The sequence below is a fragment of the Aedes aegypti genome, unplaced genomic scaffold (assembly GCF_002204515.2).
Source record: "Aedes aegypti strain LVP_AGWG unplaced genomic scaffold, AaegL5.0 Primary Assembly AGWG_AaegL5_hic_scaff_1101_PBJ_arrow, whole genome shotgun sequence".
Lineage (NCBI taxonomy): Eukaryota > Metazoa > Arthropoda > Insecta > Diptera > Culicidae > Aedes > Aedes aegypti.
Window position 1 is genome coordinate 1 of NW_018734519.1, and position 17,399 is coordinate 17,399.

Below are 17,399 nucleotides of genomic sequence, written 5' to 3' on the forward strand. Positions count from 1 at the left end.
CGGGGTTTTTCATATTTCGACAACTAGAATCTACACAAAATAGTTCGGTTGAAAACCCCGTGTAACACCATCGTGACTTTCCCTTGTTAGAATAAATAGTCTTGGAGAATTCCAGAAAATCCTAAACAAATAGTTAACAAACAACAGGATGATAATTTAAACTCACGATTAGAACTTATATGTAATAAGTATATAAACGATCTTCCTGGAGAAAGTTGTATTTTTAAAGCATGTTCTGTCTCAATTCTTCGAGATTTTTTTTTTAAGTAACATCAGTACATCAGTAGCCATTCATGCCTTTACGCCTCACTAGTGTACAAACGGGTTTTTCGTATAACAATGCAATTTTTTTCGCACGTGTATCGTCTAGTTGCGTCAACAACTTTCAAATGAAGCTACTGCCATTATTTTGATTAATTAAAATAATCCCGAAAAGCTAAACATTACATATTATTTGCAATTGGATTAGATGGACAAATTGATGTGAAGATTTGCGAAAAAGTTACACGTCTTCTCAGTGAGAATCGAACTCACGACTCCCCGATCTCTAGTTGGGGCGCGTTACCAATACGCCATGAGAGGACTCATGAACGCAGAAGTTAACCTGAATTCGATTTCAGCTCAATAACACTGTTCGACAAAAAAAGTCGATCTGAATGCACAGAGACCGGACAACCCAGGCTTGAAAGTATAAAAATAAACAAAAATAATGGCGTTTTCAGAATGTTCGTGTCTGCCCCAGGTCATTTTTAAAATATACTTGAACTTTTTGCATTTTTTATTTAAAAATCTAATCTAATCAATAAACCGACACAGTGTTTTATATTCAGGACAGCGGAATTCATGTGCCATATAATGTTTAAAACGTAAAGTCCAATATGAAGAGTTGTAATAAGATTTGCAGGAAGCCCTCCCCCTTTTTTGCACCCTCCCCATTTTTGAAGAATCGCAAATGATGGAATATTTGATATACAGGGGGTTGTCAAAATAACTGGGACAGACAAAAATTGGGCCATCTTTGGAATGCTGTAACTTTGACAAAAATTGACCGATTTCAATTCTTTAAGAAGTAATGGACGGGTCAACTAATCTAGTTTTGAGGTGCATCCACGGAGATGAACTATGACCACCGGATACCGGTGATAATCCGGATTTCCGGAAGCATGTCTTATGCAGTAAAATTGTGACATGTTTTTAGTAACGGTCTCGGCTAAAAATTCAAAATTTTACTACACATGGAGATAGAAGATCAAATTCTGAAGCGATTGGTGCGCCAAGTATTAAGATCGATCCAGAAACAACCAAGATATGGCCATTTCCCCGGAATCGGTGCCGGTAGTGGATCCGAATTGGGATCAAACAATTTATTCACTCAAAATATGTCGCGCAATATTGTTTTCTCCCTAGCTTATCATAAAATATCCTATTATAAATTAAAAAAGAGTCTTGTACAGATTTGGCCACTCAGGGCGCCGCCAAGTGCCCCGAGGGAACCTTGCATCCCTGAGGGAGGCTGTGATGTCCCCAATGACAGATTCCTCCGGGAAATTCCGGTGGTCTTAAAAGTGGCCACTGTAGTCAAATATCCACTTAAGGTCTACAATAGCCCTATTTAGCACGAGACATAAAAAATGAACCATCGCACGATATGTATTGGAGTTCAATTTCAATTTTCCCTAATTACAGGTTCCCTCTGGAACATCCGGTGGTCTCAAAAGTGGCCACAATATTTAAATATACACATTGAGTCTACAGTTGCCCTATTTACGACAAGACATGAAGAACGAACTGTCGCATGATATGTTTTGGTGTAAAAATTGAAATGTCCCCAATGATAGGTTCCTTAGGGAACTATAGGAGGTCCCCAAAGTGGCCATTCTAGTTAAATATCCATTTTCGGTCTAAAGTTGATCTATTCATGACTAGACATGAAGAATGAGCCGTTGCACGATGAGTATTGGAGCTCAATTCCAATTGTCCCCGATCATAGGTTCCCTAAGAGACAACCGGTGGTCCCAAAAGTGGCCAATTCAAATAAATTCACATTTTGAGTCTACAGTTATTTTATTTACGACAAGGCATGAAGAAAGAGCCGTCGCATGATATTTTTTGGTGTAAGAACAGAAATGTCCCCAATGACGGGTTCCTCCGGGAAATTCCGGTGGTCCCAAAAGTGGCCACTGTAGTCAATTATCCATTTTAGGTCTACATTAGCCCTATTTAGCGCGAGACATGAAAAATGAACCGTCGCACGATATGTATTGGAGTTCAATTTCAATTGTCCCTAATTACAGGTTCCCTCGGGTCCCGGAAGTAGTCACTGTAGTCAACTATCCGTTTTGAGTCTACAGTTGCCCTATTTACGACAAGACATGAAGAATGAGCCGTCGCATGATATGCTTTGGTGTCGAAATCGAAATGTCCCCTATGCAAGGTTCCCCCGGGGCACTTGGCGGCGCCATGAGTGGCCAAATCTGTACAAGACTCTTTCTCAATTTATAATAGGGTATTTTATGATAAGCTACAATATTGCGCGACATATTTTGAGTGAATAAATTGTTTGATCCCAATTCGGATCCACTACCGGCACCGATTCCGGGGGAAATGGCCATATCTTGGTTGTTTTCTGGATCGATCTTAATACTTGGCGCACCAATTGCTTCAGAATTTGATCTTCTATCTTCATGTGTAAATAAATTTTGAATTTAGCCGAGACCTTTGCTAAAAAACATGTCACAATTTTACTGCATAAGACATGCTTCCGGAAATCCGGATTATCACCGGGTATCGGTGGTCATAGTTCATCTCCGTGGATGCACCTCAAAACTAGATTAGTTGACCCGTCCATTATTCTTACAGAATTGAAATCGGTCAATTTTTGTCAAAGTTACAGCATTCCAAAGTTGGCCCAATTTTTGCCTGTCCCAGTTATTTTGACAACCCCCTTGTACATTCAAATATTCCATCATTTGCGATACTTTTAAAATGGGAGGTGCAAAAAAAGGGGGGAGGGCTTCCTGCAAATCTTATTACAACTCTTTCATATTGGACTTAACGTTTAAAACATTATATGGTACATGAATTCTGCTGTTCCTGAATATAAAACACTGTGTTCGGTTATTGATCAGATTAGATTTTTTAAATAAAAAATTCAAAAAGTTCAAGTTATATTTTAAAAATAACCTGGGCAGGACACGAACATTCTGAAAAACGCCATTATTTTTGTTTATTTTTATACTGTCAAGCCGGGTTGTCCGGTCTCTGTGCATTCAGATCGACTTTTTTTGTCGAACAGTGTAATCACGTGGGTCCTTTTTCGCAAAGTGCACCTCTTTCGGAAGCCCACACAATAGAAACCTTCAGCCAGCGCAGTTGCTGGCTAGTGTAGTGTGCTATTCCTATACCTAAAAAACAATGCGCTCTATTGCTAGGCATTGGATATATATAGAAAGCGTTGTGTTTGGATGGGCATCTAATTCTTCACATATTTATGGGCTATGCTATATTCATGGTCACAATAAAATATTTCGCCAGGGTTTTATTTTTGAGGGCATTTACGTCTTATGGGTTTGATATGCCTTTATGTTTTGTTAAAGTTTAATAAAAAAACACAGAGGTCTATAGCAGTTTTTTGAGGAAGAAATTTGTTCCTTCGGTTAGAGACAACTTATATCAATACTATCTCATAGGTTTTGAGCAAAACAGAGCCGCTTCTCACACTTGTATGACGGTTTAACAACGGTTCTCCAAAATAAGCCGTTTTTTCGAAAATATGTTTAAGTCTTCAATGATCCAGGTATGAACCTATTCTATCATTACATTTGGACGAATAATGAAGACAAGGCCTGTAAAGAACCTCACCCCATTGTTGATGTTTTATAAGCTTTCATCACAAAAAAATGATAAAATTTGAAGGCATGCTTGCAATTCCTCTCTACTAAGGGGAAAGTAACTGATAAAAATCATGTCCAAAACGAAAAACTGAGCTCAAGGTGAAGGTTCATTGAGCACGTAAACATAATGTTGCCACCCACTCGAGCCACCCGCTAAAGCACCCTCTCGAGCCACCCAACAAGGCGGAGCACAATGTTATGTGCGTCGGCCAAAAATAAATCATGATGTTCCATGTATACCTTCACCCACATAATTATGTAGGAAGTATTACTAGCACACGTTTCATACAAAGGTATTATTGTCGATATGAATTCATCAACAACTTCTTAAAAGCTCAAAATCACAATTTATTTCATTTGGTAGTAAAAACATGTTTTTTGACCAAAATTATAAGCATTTTTCACACCATGCGTGTGTTGTTTACTTTGAACTGTATAATATCTTATATTCATTTTTGCTGTTAAATTGCGTCGTACATTGTTTTTTGAGTGTTATGAAATTGTAAAATATGTGGTTGTAGCAAGTGTATGAATATCCAAACAATTTTAATTCCAAACATAAAAACTGACATCACTTCCAATCAATGAGAGCGGTGCATCCGATTCATAAACAATGTTGGCTCATTGAATTCACGTTCCGGTGCTGTTTTCGAGCACAAATTGACGAATATAAGTGATTTATTGCTCCCAGGCGCATTGTGCGTGAAAAATCAAAGTATTTCAAGTATCGCATTAGGTTTTTGAATTGCTACGGTGAGTAGGAATACGATTAAAAGTGAGTTTTGGAACGGGCACCAAAAAGCCAACAAACAATATCTCGGTGCGTGAAGAAGAAGTGATTCAGTAGTGCGTGGTATTTTACAACACAAATCACAAAAAATTGAATTTTACAAATATCACTGATGTGCAGCGATATGGGACAAAATCACGAACAGATAAAATCAATACAAATCTATGCAAACTATGACATTTGTGAAAATCGTGATTATTGGTAAACAAGTAAATACAAGAATTTGTTAGTGCCACAATTCAGCGCAATTTGTCCAAAATTTTACGAATTTTAAGAAAATTTCGGCTTTTTTCAATATGTGCTGCATATGATGATCATATCATTTAGAAATAATCAAAAACTTTGATGTTAAATTTCTGAGAATATAGTTGGTAGCTACGCTGAATTACGATAATCTATGAAATAGTTAAAAAATTTCTAGGATCTGAAATTTTGAAGAAATTTTTGAAGCCTCTAGGTTAGGCCGTCCTTTATTTTTCGAAAATGCGAAATGTTATAAGTTCATTATTGTAAAGTGCTCGTTTTGGTAAGAAAAAAATCAGGTAAAATTTTGAAGTCCCTACGTGACGTTAAGTGGTCCCCCAAAGGCTTTAAAGGTATTAGGTGAGTTAGTTCCGGTCAATTTGTCAAATCGAGTAATAATAACTTTTTTCCTTTATTGTCAAACATTTAACTAACTACGTGGTACTGGCCGAACTAATAACTTGTTTTAAATAATGGAAATCTATTGAACAAAGCTAGTTGGTAAAACATTCATAATTACAAAGGAAATAAACTTTATGATAACTATCAACGCGCACAGGAGAATTTGTAACTAGTGGCTTTTATACCCATGTAGCGTGCACTAGAGCAGCGAGCTCGGTTGCGCACGGGGTTCATCTGCACCTGATACCTTAAAGGCCGTTGGGGGACCACTTAGCATCCACGTAGGGAATCAAATTTTACATGATTTTTTTCTCACCAAAACGAGCACTTTACAATGAGACGAACTTCACATTTTCGATAGATAAGGACGACCTACTCCAGGTGTCGCACCTGGAGTTTTTGCCAAGATTTCTCATTTCGGAGATTTTTAGGAATCTTGCTAGAAATTTTTCCATGAACTTTAAGTATGATTTTTCGAAGAGTTCGTGCTATTTTTTCTCGAAATATTTTTTTTCTGCTAGAAATTACTGAGTTATCAAAAACACCAGCTTTATTTCCCCTTTTTTGTTAAATACCGTCAATGATAAAATGTTTGCACATATATCTAAAGTAATCATCCTTTATGAATGCCGCAATAGTTCTGAAGGTGTTTCTCCATAAATTACTGCTGGTGATTCAATAAAATGCTTCCGAGAGTTCTTCCAGAAAGCTTTCTAAGAATTAGTCATATGAATTGCCTGCAGTAATTTTTGACTGCTACTATCCTCAGATATTTTCTGGCAGGAATACTTGAAAGAATCAGAAAAAAATCACGAAAACTATCTTTAGAGGACTAAACAGATAACTTTGGTTCGTTGCCAAATTGTGCAAGAAATGGGATGGAATGGCTTGTCGAATAACTTTTTTTTTTCTATTTACGAAGACGGAAAATAATATCTCATTGTTGACTACCGTCTCCTGTGTATGAAATAAATTGAATAAAAGTATACATAAATAAAATACCTCTATCAGACGCTACAGAAAGCAATAAAAATCGATAAATAGAGAATATTAAAAAAGAAAAAATAAAACACCGAAATACGACTGTTAGCGTATGACAAAGCTGGCATATAGGTATATCGTATTATATATGGGTGTTATCAGATATATTGGTATAAAGCTGCAGCCGCTTCAACGAGGACGGACAGTTATGCGCGTGCTCTATTAAAAACTCTGTAACATTTTCCTATCTGCTGTGATAGTTCGGTATTTGCAATAAAAAAAATCTGACTGATGCATGTTGAATATATTGCCGCGGATGGTGCATGCATGGCGTTTTTTCTAACCTAGAGGGCATTAGATTCGCTAGCGTTAGATGGCCGCAATTACGTGCTCCGCTGTTGTCGGCAGCAGCATACGAAAAACAGTCCCCGGAACAATCAACACCACTCATTGTTGACCCCAGCAGATTGTGAACGTTCGCAATTTGGCACAAAAGCATTGTTGGCACTGTTACACCCGACGGTATCCGTTGGTCCGGATTTCTCTACCAACAAGTTGCTAGCGCAACATCTCGGGCGATGATTCAGCGGAATTGTAAATTTGGCGCATCAACTCGAGGCGGTAGCTGGCGGGATGCGCGAAACCAGCGAAGGATTTGATGGGAAATCGGTGGGTTGATTGGTTGTGGATATTTTTTATAGATTGTTTGGGTATTGTGAATTTGGATTTAAGGTTAGCAGTTAACAGTGATAGTGATACAGATGAATGGAAAGAAAAAGTAGAAAAAGAAAATCAATCAATTGCTCTCGTCTGATTCTAGTTACAGAGGATACAAGTAAGAAACGAAGTAAAGTTAACCGAAAATTGAAGATAATGAGTAACAGAAAGTGAGTGAGAGTGTAGAATGAGTTATAGAGAGGTATGGAGTTTTGCCTTGAGGATTTTTGCATGCCAGTTTACGCGTTCCAATCACAACTGGCATATGCAGAATATGAGCAGTGATTTTTGAAATAGAATTATTCTAAAGACGAATAACACACATATTGTAGAATAAGGTGTTTGGGTCAACCATACCGTAACTTGTCCAAGCTCCAATGGTGCGTTGCCCCGTTCTTAGTGTCTGTAACTTCAACGGCCACAATAGTGCGTGGAATAGGCGATTGGCCGAATTCATCTTCTTGACCGTTGGTCAATGCTCCTCCGATGATTGGCGAAGGTGCAAGTTCCGGTGGAAGTGGTGAGTACAATGTGTCAGTTAGCAGTGTGAATTGGAATTGAAACCTGTTTGGTCAGGGGAGTGCAAGTGTGTCCAGTTTTAGTTACAGTTCAAACGTTAAATCGTAGTTCTAAACATATACCTTTTTCTTTAGTTCCACGGAGATAGCGTTTGCTTCTTTTAGGAATATGGGCATTTCCCCATAGGTCATCCCGCAGAGAAGTGAACTGATGGTAACGCCATTTGCGGAAAGCCCAAGCCGCTAAACCAGCTTCTCGAGCAGTTCCAGCAAGACTCGAATAGGGGATTTACTGTGAAAATGACAATTGAGTTATCGAATGAAGTGTGTCAATGTAACTAAGCTTACCGAAAATGTCCTCTTCTTGATGGAAGTCTTCTGGGCTATAGCTGCTATACATGGACATAGTCATAGACTGCTCTTCAACTTGCTTTTGAAGTGCATCGATTCGAGCTTCATATGTCTGTAGATCGAAGAGAATGAATTAGAACGTTTATCATGCGCACAACAACGTTTCATTGTCTTACCTTGCGTTGCGTCTTCAAATTCTTGATCAGCAGCTAGTTTTTCACGTTTGAATTGTTCTTCCAAAGCACACAAACGTTTCTGCATTTCTGCCTTCAAATCAATGCCTTGTTTCTCCAACAATTCACACTGGGCGAAGTTCCAATCAGCAGCTTCGGCATTTCCTCCCGGATTTTCGCCAACATCTTTATCCTTGGTTTCTCACGTTTCTCTCGGGCCTGTTCCGGATGAGTGAATCGGAAAACATGATTCTTACCCAAAATGACACGAGATCCAGTTTGCAAAACTTCCGGTTCGACGAGCTTTCTACCGTTCAAATAAACCAAAGCATCTTTATGTGGCCACCAGCGTCACGACACCCATCCTTGTTTTCAAACACACAATGGCTCCTTCAAGATGTGTGAGCCAGACAACTGTATGTCCTGCGGGACGTTGGCTTCCGATGTACCAAGACGCGTTAAACCTTTATAGGAGAATGAGATAAGACTCTTCAATTTTTGTAATGTATACGACCCAGACTATATTTACCATCTTTGATGTAGTACAGTAAGCACTCCGACAGCGTTGGATCTCATTCAAATTCACCAAGTGGGGTGATTTCTTGGCGAGAATACACCCACAGTGATGCCGTCCTCCTTGACGGGCAACTCCCATCTCGGCAAACACGGCCTCCCGCTGCAGACGGATCTGTTCGGTGCGCTTTCAGCTTCTCCTCCCACGTTTCGTTCAGCTCTGCAATCAGCTTTTCGCTGGCCTGTAGCTGATCAACAGCCATCTCGTGCTGGAGCCGGTTCGTTTACGCAATCGATTAGGAGAGCATATCTTCTTCTCCATCTCGGCCGGATCACCATCGGCGTTGGCGTCCGCCGACTCATGCTGATATCGTTTTCGCCTTTCTCCGCCCTTGACGCATTCGTCTTCTGGAAAGTGAGACATGGAATTATTGATCCTGATTCGTGCTACCGTATGCATTGTGAATGGATAAGTTGATTAACAAAGAAAGGAAGCGCGCGTGTAGAAACGTAGGCTCGACGTGGAAAGTACAGTGATTGAAAATTTGTAAGCTTCTTTGAAATATGCTTTGAACAGCCAAAGACCACTATACAGTCATCTCTCCCTTACTCGATATTGAAGGGACCATCGAGTTAGGGAGGTATCGAGTTACAGAACACAAAAGCAGTGCAACTGCGTTCCAAGGGACCATCGAGTTAGCCATGAAAACTAACTTTTACTATGGTTCTCTAACTCGATATCGAGATACGGAATATCGAGTAAGGGAGAGTTAACTGTACTTGTTTTGAAGTCTTTCAAAATTTCTCCTTTCTTAAGCTCTATATTGCATGGAAGCATATTGAATAACATCCAAATATGCATATGAACATTAGGTACTATACGTGTGGATATATGCGATTATGTAGCCAAAGAATTACTGATCATACTGAATGCCAAAAAACAAAATAAAAGTTAAATAAAATTTAATTAAAAATTATGTGCATACATACATACACTGAAAATGAAAGGCAATGAATATGAAAAATTACAAAATGACAAAATCATTAAATATTCACAAAATCAGACAGAATCAATGAGTTGAGAATGACATCGCCGATATAGAAGCGAAATTAGTTATACTGGATTATAGCTATTACATTCCAAGGAAGCTTCATAGTTTGATCAGTCCATATTATTCGACGCTTGAAAGCAAAAGCATTACAATAATAGAAGTAATAGAAGCCGGTTGGGTTGATCAAAAAACGTATCCTAATTTTGATTCGATTCAACATTTGCGAAATGGATGCCAATAACTGTTGAGCGCTCATACTAAGCAACGATTTGGAAAACATCTTTATGATCGGAAGTAGTATGTGTGGAGGAATGAATGAATTTTTGGCCAACCCTGAGTCTGAGTGGAGCAATTACTAATTAAGAGTTATGTTAATGCGGAAGATACACCAATTAAGTACGGATGAATGATTGTATAGTGATAGATAATAAGGTTATTATATAAACGAAATAAAAATATACCAAATATAGCGCTTGATACAACTCACGGTTAAGTTAGTTTAAGATACCGCCACATTAATATACTTGTATTACGTTAGAAATTCATAAATACATTGACTAATTATAAGCCACTAATACGCGTATCTGTCAAAGGATACAAAACTCTAGTGGAATTAAAGTACTAAATTCGTTTTTTTTCATCTACTTATAGGTATTTACTACTAAACAGTTCGAAGATTTATTATTATAAATCACTAGCTGATTCGAAAATGTGACGAATTTAAGATCTATAAGAGTATCCGTAGAGCTATCGGTATTTTAGAGCAGAATTACCATGCACGCACTGTACTTTACGCACTTTTGACAAAATCGTGAAAAAATAATGAAATATTACAATAAAAAGTTTACATCTCAAGTCAAATGCGCAACGACTAGCGCAGCGCAAAGTTAGGTGCGTAAACGGTAACTCAATAAAATTCATAGGGTCAAAAAATATTGCGCGATTTCATTGAGTTTGAAAAGTACCACGGACCAAAATTTTTTGACTGCATATTTGTCGCATTCGACATTTTTGACAATTTGGAGTTAATACCGGTGGAGAGTCCGTCGACATTTTTGACAATTTGGAGCCCCCGTGGGGGCCCAGATAGCCGTAGCGGTAAACGCGCAGCTATTCAGCATGACCAAGCTGAGGGTCGTGGGTTCGAATCCCACCGGTCGAGGATCTTTTCGGGTTGGAAATTTCTCGACTTCCCTGGGCATAGAGTATCTTCGTACCTGCCCACACGAGTATACACATGCAAAAATGGTTATTGGCATAGTAAGCTCTCAGTTAATAACTGTGGAAGTGCTCATAAGAACACTAAGCTGAGAAGCAGGCTTTGTCCCAGTGGAGACGTAACGCCAGAAAGAAGAAGAAGAAAAACCGTGGAGAGTACCGTTTTGACTCATATCCGAACACTTAAGGCCATCAGTGACTTCAAATGCAACTGATAGGCATAAATTAGCTGTTATTCGTGTTAATTTTAATGACTTCACAAAAGCCTAACCGTTAGCTGTTGGGTGTGCCGTTAAAATTGTTTGTTTAAACTTGTTTAGTACTGTTTTACGTAAAAGTTTGAAACAACATTTTTATTCAAATGCCGAACACTGTGTTGATTTTAACTCATATTCCGAACACCTTGATTCAAATTCCGAACAGCATAAATAAAACGTATTCAAATTAACAATTTCGCAAATAAATTTATTTGAGCTAGTTTTACTGACCTCGAACTAGAGAATCATCACTACTCCCGAGGTATAAAATATATTTGTAGACATTAAATTGAGTTGTAAATGACTGTCATTTTCTGATAATTAGGTGACACATTTCAGCGAAACATTTCAACTAAATCGCCATACAAAAACCGAGTGTTCGGAATATGAGTCTGTTCGGAATTCAAAACAAAACGGTAATCAAATAACAAACACTTTCGATCATCTTACTAAAATATGTGAAATTGTTCTAAAAAATTCTAGAAAGTTGTTTTGTCACATTGGTATTTATAATCGCATATCAGTCACATTCAAATTATACATGACCCTCGTAATGTAGTAGCAATTAAATTTCTATTATAATTATTTTCTGACTGCATTATTTACTATACAAAATTTCAGATCCTGGAATTAATTAGAAATATTGGTTTCTTACCATACTGCCATTTAATGTACACTTGGTAGGTACACCATTTACTCAATGCCTACTTTTGTCGAATGTTACAAATACCGTTTTGATTCATATTACGGACAGCTTCAAATTCCGGACACTCTACTTTGTATGGGAAACATTTCACACGAAATGTTTCAATTTTTGCCGTTCAAAATTCTCGATTTCAAGGCTCGTTTTAGTAAGCTTTTTCCAAAAATATATTTGAAAATTTATAATGTTCAGCTACCTTAGATGTCTCTTTAGTGGTTTCACGATTTCAGTTGATGATTACTGTTCAGTTGATGATTGACTGTTCCATCATTTTTTTTTTATTTCTTTATTAGTATCATTCCAAACATTACATTCATTTCTTATATCTAGGTGTTCTGTGTTATTAGACAACACTATCATCCTAATTTGGTAAAACAAATTTAATATTTCATTAACATTTTGTTAACAACATATTACATTTCATTTGCCGTAGCAGTTCAGGTTTTTACAGGTGAGTTGATTTCACCTGCTTATAAGAGAAAAAAAAGTTTTTAGCTTAACCTAAACATATAACGCATTAATCGTGGCAATAGAAGATTGTAACGATTTTTGCCTGAAATTATTAATTATTTTATTTGACATTTGTTCCAATGTTTCAACATTGGATATTCTATGTAACTCATTGGTACTATACCAGGGAGGAAGCTTCAGAATCATATTCAAAATTTTATTTTGAATTCTCTGCAGAGCTTTCTTCCTGGTATTACAGCAGCTAGTCCATATTGGTACATCATACAACATGGCTGGCCTTAAAATTTGTTTGAATATCAAAAGCTTGTTCTTAAGACAAAGCTTTGATTTTCTATTAATAAGGGGATAGAGACATTTTACATATTTATTACATTTGGCTTGAATGCCCTCAATGTGATTTTTGAAAGTTAATTCTTATCTAGCATGAGCCCTAGATACTTAACTTCATCTGACCAATTTATTGGAACCCCTCTCATCGTGACAACATGTCTACTTGAAGGTTTCAAATAAAGAGCTTTTTGGTTTATGTGGGAATATTATTAGTTGAGTATTGGAAGCATTAGGAGAAATCTTCCATTTTTTGCAAGTATGAAGAAAAAATATCCAAACTTTTTTGCAATCGACTGTTCCATCAATGATTATCATGAGCTGTCCGGAATTCGAATCAAAGTGTCCGGAATATGAAGCAAAAGTGAGGAAGCGTCCGGAATAAGAATCATGAAAAGGCCAAACATTTTGATTTGTTTAAAATTATTCAAGTTGCGGAAGCGTATTCCTTACCCACTATTCGAAAGTTAAGGGCTTTCGACGCTTGATAACGATAAAGAATCATACAGAATAATTTATTTTGTATGCTCTATGCTGGGGTAATACTTCACTGAGGCCTTAAATGTCCATAATATGAATCAAAACGGTATGTAGTTATGAGTAAAATGGAGGAACAAATCTGAGGTCAAGGGTGATGCCAATTCTTTGTACCCATACATTAGACTGGTGAAAATTTTGATTTTTTTGCTCCCCTATGACTAAATGATAAAAATCATTCTCCCAAAGTTCAAAGTGTTTTCCAAGAAATGTGGATGAGCAATTACTATACTTTTGATATCGCTAGGTCCTTTAAGACAAGACCTGTCCCACAATTTTACGTCAACGAACATGGTTTATGGCTACTATCCTCCAGTTTCCCGATCTCCACCGGCACATTTGAGGTGAACACCATTTTTGCGGGATTGTTGCCCGGCATTCTCACAACGTGCCCACCCATTGTACCCTCTCAGCTTTGATGACTTTCTGAATACTGGGTTTATCGTAGAGTTGCGCAAGCTCGTAATGCATACTTCTTCTTCATACGCCGTTCTCACATCTCCGCCAAAGATTGTCCCAAGCACACGTCGTTCAAAGACTCCTAGCGCTTGGAGTTTCTTTTCGAACATCATCGATGTCGCATGCCCGTAGAGGACTACCGGTCTTATCAGCATCCTGTGCATGGTACACTTCAATCCAACCCGTTCTGCTTCACGTTTCAGCCTGGCATACTGTTCAGGCAACCACCTGGAACGTTCTTCCGACAATGTCCACGTCTTATGCGAAGAGATGAACTGGCTGGATTTATTGAAGATCCTGATCCGCATGTTGAAGCCCGCCCACTTCATAACACCTTCTAGCGCAATATTGAACAGGAGACAGTAGAGACCATCGCCTCGTCGAAGTCCTTGGCGTGTTTCAAACCAATCCTATAACGCACCCCGATATCTTCACACAGTACTGTGCATTATCCATCATTGCCTTGATCAGTCTATGATCATTTTCAGGAAAAAAAACATTCTCGTTCATAATTTTCCATAGGGCGCTTTAAAATCGATGAATACGTCGTGCGTGAGATCTTGATATTTCGCGACACTTTTGGAGGATCTGCCGCAGCATAATGGTTTGGTCTGTTGTCGAGTTTTTCTGTATCGCAGATCCTGGCTTATCAATCGGTGCAGACAAGTAGCCAACCTGTAAAGGCCCATTTCAATAAGTTCCACTCCAATACCATCCTTCCCATCTGATTTGTTGTTTTTGAGCTGTTTGACAGCATCCTTAACCCTTATCCTTTCTTAATACGTTTGAGCATTCGTAAAAAGACTTAAAAATCATATCTTCGTTATTTCTGGAGCGATTTTTGAAATTTTACCACTAGTGCAACCGGTATTAATGACAATTTCCATATGTCATACAGAAAATCATATTGGCCACATGGTTCCGGAGTTATTTCGGGGTGCAGTGAGGTAGGTTTTTTTCCCGGATGATGATCTACTTAGAAAATGCTTCAGAAACCTAGACTTCGACATGCTATTCTTCACGATTTATCAAAAAAGATCACTTTAAACCACTTAGGACCTTTCTGGTTACTTTGGATGTATTTCGGTAGTTTTCCGGATACTTGGTTCCCCTGGGGAAGTGGCCATTTACGGACTGGTTATGAAGCAGGGCTTGCGGCATATCATTCTTCAAGACTTTACGAATCAAGTATGTTGTAGACTATATCAATTGATTTTGGCCACATCGGCCACATTTCGGAAGTCTTCCGGGCACCTGGTTCCCTCAAGAAAGTGGCCATGTATGGACCGGTTACCTGGTCCCTTCGAGAATGTGGCCATATATGAACCAGTTATGAAGCTAGGCTTGCGACATACCAATCTTCAAGATTTACGAATCAAGTATGTTGGTGACTGTTTCAATCATTTTTGGTCACATCGACCTCATTTCGGAAGTTTTCCGGGCACCTGGTTCCCTCAAGAAAGTGGCCATGTATGGACCAGTTATGAAGCAGGGCTTGCGACATATCAATCTTCAAGATTTTACGAATCATGTATGTTAAAGCCTATATAATTTGATTTTGGCCACCATGGCCACATTCCGAAAGTCTTTCGGGCACCTAGTTCTCTCAGGAAAGTGGCCATATATGGACCGGTTATGAAGCAAGGCTTGCGACATATCAATCTTCAAGATGTTACGAATAAATATGTTGGAGGCTATTTCAATCCTTTTGGTTTTCACAGAAAAGTGGCCATATATGAACCGGTTATAAAGCAAGGCTTGCAACATATTAACCTGCAAGATTATATGAATATGTTGAAGATTATTTCAATAGCTTTTTGTCACATAAGCCACGTTCAGGAAGTCTTCCGAGAACCTGGCTTCATCGGGAAAGTGTCTATAAACGGACCAGTAATGTAACAAAGTTTGCGACATATAAATCTTCAAGTTTTTGTGGATCATGTATGTTGGAGATTATTTCAATAATTTTTGAAATAGTCGCATTAGTCACATTCCGAAAATCAGTCATGCACCTGGTTCCTTCAGTAATGTGTCCATAAACGTAACAATTATGAAATAAGGCTTGCGACACATTAATCTTCAAGATAAGTTAAATCAAGTTTGTTGGAGACTGTTTCATTCATATTTTGCCCTGTTGGTTAACATCACGTATTGTGAGAGTTGGTACGTATCCTTCATCCACCATTCAAGCCATTCCTCTTGCTGCCTTAGTCTTCCACCTCTGCGCCATTCAGGTGTTCATTGTAGTGCTGCTTCCACCTTTCTATCACCTCACGTTCGTCCGTCTAGATACCTTCATCCTTAGCCCTGGTACATTTCGGCTCGCGGCACAAAGCCTTTGCCGGATGCATCGAGTTTCTTGTAGTTCTTACACGTTCCTTGAGAACGATACGGCTGCTCCATCTCTTCGCGCTCAAACTCTTCCAGGCAGCGCTTTTTATCCCGGAATAAATGGGTTTGCTTTCTTCGCTTCTGTTTGTATCGTTCCCACATTTTGACGAGTATCTTGCTGCAGCATCATCGTTCGCGCTGCATTCTATTCGTCCAAAACCGTATGACACTGCTCGCGAACCAACCGTTCCGTCGTTTTCCTTCCACGAACCCCATGGAACCTTTCGCAGTGTTGTTAATGACTGCTTTGAGACTATTCCAGTAGTCCTCAAGAAGGGCTTCGGTGAGCTGTCCCTCATCCGACAACGAGGTCAGTTAGCTGGAGTCGTTGTAGATTGTACCGTGGCGGGAGGTATTTGGAGGGGTGGAAGGAAGGGGTTATTGCCCCATTTGCAAGAAAGTGACAAGATATAGCATGAGATCTTCCGAGCGATCACCATTCTAAATGTGGCCTACAAAGTTTTATCGGTTTATACCAGATCATCTTCCGTCGCCTTTCACCTTTAGTAAACGAGCTCGTGGGAAGTTAATACACCGGTTTCGTTGACGGCCTATCAACAACGGAACAGATCTCTACTGTACGAACTCTCCAGCTCCAAAATAAGTATCACTATTATTATTTTTGTTCTACATCTTCGATTACCAATTTTCAAAAACATCTTAGTACGTCTAGTTTTTGATATATGGGCTGTTAAAGAAGCAGTATTTAACGATTCCAGCCAACTTGCATGCAAGCTTATCAACTTGTATGGCGATGTATGTGCCTAATTCACTACATATGCTAAAAAAATGCTTATCAACAAAGTTCATATTCCTTTCGATGCTCATAAGTATTTGTTGATGCTTTAGAAAAGTATTGTATCTTTAAATATAAAAGAAATGAAAAATAACACATGCAAACATGTTGAAAAAACGATTTTTTTATTTATTAGTGTCATTTAAACCAAACTATTAGCCAACACAAAAGCGCCAACTTCATGAAAATTGAGAGGAATTCGCGATAAGGGTCTATCTGACAAATCAATAACAATGAGAAAATAACCAATTAAAATCTCATGAGCAATTTTCAATCCCAATTAGAATATTCAACCTTTTCACTATAATTCACATTTCATGTTTTACAATAATTATGAATACCACACATATTGCTTACAATTCTCCTTGCTATTTCGTACTCAAAAATCTTATAAGTTTTTCGCCTAAAACGTACTCGAAATTGTTAGTATCGCCTATGTTATGCGCCTGTAATCGATATCATTTTCAGTATCGCCTATTACTTTTGCGCCGCGTTTACATTTTTATTTCAATTAAGCCCACCATGTTCGCCTTGTTTATTTTTTGTTGCAGTGTCGCCGTTTACTATCGCCGTGTTGTGATTTCGATTTCAGATGCGCCCATCACTT

At 38.4% G+C, this 17,399-nt stretch overlaps 1 long non-coding RNA gene across 1 annotated transcript; it reads right to left on the reverse strand.

Annotated features, from left to right (window-relative positions):
* Positions 1–7,702: 7,702 nt before the first annotated feature.
* LOC110680244 lies at positions 7,703–8,641 on the reverse strand. Its single transcript, XR_002502801.1, has 4 exons — positions 8,598–8,641; positions 8,072–8,532; positions 7,893–8,007; positions 7,703–7,836 (listed from the first exon to the last, which is right to left on the reverse strand). It is a non-coding gene; the product is annotated as an uncharacterized LOC110680244 (long non-coding RNA).
* Positions 8,642–17,399: the final 8,758 nt, after the last annotated feature.